Consider the following 3,398-nt stretch of genomic DNA (forward strand, 5'->3'; position numbering starts at 1 on the left):
AGTTTCATGTGCCGCTTTCATAGAGCTTAATCTCCGATTTCTGACTTTAGTGCGTTCAAGACAACTGGGAACTTAAAAAAAACGACCTCCAGCTGGGAAAATCGTTTTGAACTGTCATCCAACTCGGAATTCCAAATCGGAAACTATGGCGTCTTTCTAGAGCTCAGATTTACCGACCTGAAGATCGCCAAAGTCATGATTTAGCCTAACCTTGGTTATTTCCGAGTTCCCAGTTGTCTTGAAAGCACCACTAGTTTCAACTAACCGGTGAACGCGGCCTAACGCCGCGAAAGAGGTAGAACACAGTGTTACCAACAATTTTTCATTGAGAATAGTTATTGGCTCCTTGATTTGTAGCTAGATTACGTTTTGCCGTTGCTGCAACGATGTCACATCACCAATTTGCCTTGATGCGTCTCTCCATCGTATCTCCTCCTTAGCAGAATTACTTGATGATGCGGCTATATACTCATGCACCTTGCAAAATAGAATAAGTGTCAGTGTAGGCTACTGCATTAAGCGCAGTGGTGTAAAGTACTGAAGTAAAAATACTTTAAAGTACTACTTAATTCTTTTTTTTTGGCATATCTGTACTTATTAATATTTTTGCCAACTTCTACTTCACTACATTCCTAAAAAAAGAAAGAAAAGTACTTTTTACTCCATAAATTTTTTCCTGACACCCAAAAGTACTCGTTACATTTTGACAGGAATATGGTCCAATTCTCACACACACTTATCAAGAGAACATCCCTGGTAATGTCACGTCCTGACCAGTATAAGGGGTTATTGGTTATTGTAGTTTGGTCAGGACGTGGCAGGGGGTATTTGTTTTATGTGGTTTGGGATTTATTGGGATATGTATTTATGTAAGAGGGATGTTTGTTTTATGTGTTCCGGGGTTTTTGGGTAATGTTCTTGTTTTGTATTTCTATGGTTTTCTATGTTGTGTATTTCTTTGTTGGCCTGCTATGGCTCTCAATCAGGAACAGCTGTACATCGTTTTTTCTGATAGCCCTTTTTTCACCTGTGGTTTGTGGGAAGTTGTTTTTGCATTGCTGTGTGTTTTGTGTTTTCAGTGTTCTAATTAAAAGTTAAAATGAGCACGCAACCCGCTGCGCCTTGGTCCATTTCATACGACGATCGTTACAGGTAATCCCTACTGCTTCTGATCTGGCGTACTCACTAAACACAAATGCTTTGTTTTTAAATAATGTCTTGAGCGTTGGAGTGCCCCTGGCTATCTGTAAATAAAACATTTAATTGTGACATCTGGTTTGCTTAATGTAAGCAATTTTAAATGCTTTATGCTTTTGATACTTAAGTATATTTTAGCAATTCCATTTACTTTTGATAGTTAAGTATATTTTAAACCAAATACTTTTACTCAAGTAGTATTTTACTGGATGACTTACTTGTCATTTTCTATTAAGGTTTACTAGTATGACAATTGAGTACTTTTTCCACCACTGATTAAGCGACGTGCATAACTTACCTTGATTTAATGAAACAGGCGGCGCAGATGTGGAACTCCATGACTTCAAAAGTGCAATGTAATACGTCACAAGTTTGACAGCTTTAGATCATCAGATTGCTTGGATAAAAGCGCATAGGGTTCAGGCATCGCTGCTACTGCAAACAAGGCGTAACACAGAACCCAATCCGGCTGCTCGCGTGCGCCATCGTGCATAAATGTATTTTGTCCCCCCACACCAATCACGACACACAATATCAAACAAACTCTGAACCAATTATATTAATTTGGGGACAGGTTGAAAAGCATTAAACATTTATGGCAATTTAGCTCGCTAGCTTGCACTTGCTAGCTAATTTGTCCTGTTTAGCTAGCTTGCTGTTGCTAGCTAATTTGTCCTGGGATATAAACATTGAGTTATTTTTCCTGAAATGCACAAGGTCCTCTGCTCCGACAATTAATCCACACATAAAACGGTCAACCAAATCGTTTCTAGTGTTATTGACTGTACGCTTGTTTATTCCATGTGTAACCCTGTATTGTTTGTGTCGCACTGCTTTGCTTTATCTTGGCCAGGTCGCAGCTTTACATGAGAACTTATTTTCAACTAGCTTACCTGGTTAAATAAAGGTAAAATAAAAAAATATTGCTTTATTTTATTCGTTTTGTGCTGTTGTCAGTAGATGCACTTGATTCAGCAGTGCTGGGAAGGCATTGTGTTCCCATTTTTAACCGCTTCATGTGTCTGGATGTAGAACCCCGCCTACCCAGCAGGCCCAAAGAGCAAATCAAGTGCACTTATAGGCCTACCGCTGGCAAATCAGAAGCCCAGATCACCGTGTCTGCACAGGTTCCTCGAACACATCACCGTGTCTGCACAGGTTCCTCGAACACACAGTAAAGTTGACAAAGTTTTGACATTTCAAAACTATGAAAACCATGACTAGAGACTCAACAAATATCTGCTGTTTTTATGAGTAAGTTATTCAGCACTGTCACTTTGTTTATAAGCCATAAAATGCACGTTAACCTTACTTCCACTCACGCTACAACCAGCATTGCAGCTGCAATGAATGAGTATAGCAAAGTGTTTCGAAAAGCTTCCGTTATTATTTGCAGCTTGTCTTTTTTAATATAGAGGAATATTTCACTTTCTCTGGTCATAGGATGACCATGAATTGGTGCATGAGGCAGAAATAATGCAGTGTTACTTAAGTTTTGCCATCAGCTGGAAGACTGTCCCCTTTCTCAGCGGAGGGAGGGAGAAAGGAGGGACAGTGAGTCGGGTGACAGGCAGCCTCACTGCTGCTCCCTCCCCTCAGACTGACCATTAGATGCGGGCCATCAGTCCAGTAAAAAAAACAACTAGTTATGCTCACTCAGCTGTGCCTTACAAGCCTTCCATTTTGACTCAAAATGATCTTGATTCAGAAAAGGTTGTTGACCACTTCCCTAGTTAATGTATATCTAGGGAGTTTCCTGGTGTTCTGGTCACATAGTGAGAAAAAAAAACCTGTCCTACTGCTAGCTACAAACAGAGCATTTTACACACTGCCAACAAGCACTAGAGTAAAATGTGCTCTTCCAGTCAATACAAACCACTAATACACTGTCCCTTGATTTTAGATGTGAAACTAAAATTCAATAAGTTGCAGTTGGTATGGTCTTGCTAGGGCAATTTAATTTAAGTGTTGTCTACTTAGTAGCCAACCTACATTGAACTGTTGTGACTTGCTGTGGATTCTTTTCAGGCCTATTTATGTAATAGTCATGGTAACTGTCGGGTGTTTTAAGGGGGAGTGTCCACTTCTTACCTGTCTTCCATGACTATTTAAGGAGTTTCACTTGGCCCCAGTCTTAGTGCCTCATCTAAAGTTTGGAAGGATATCAGGTCCTACAAGAGTAGCAAATATTTGTGAACCTG

Source organism: Salmo salar, chromosome ssa20, assembly GCF_905237065.1.
Source record: "Salmo salar chromosome ssa20, Ssal_v3.1, whole genome shotgun sequence".
In the NCBI taxonomy this organism is placed as follows: domain Eukaryota; kingdom Metazoa; phylum Chordata; class Actinopteri; order Salmoniformes; family Salmonidae; genus Salmo; species Salmo salar.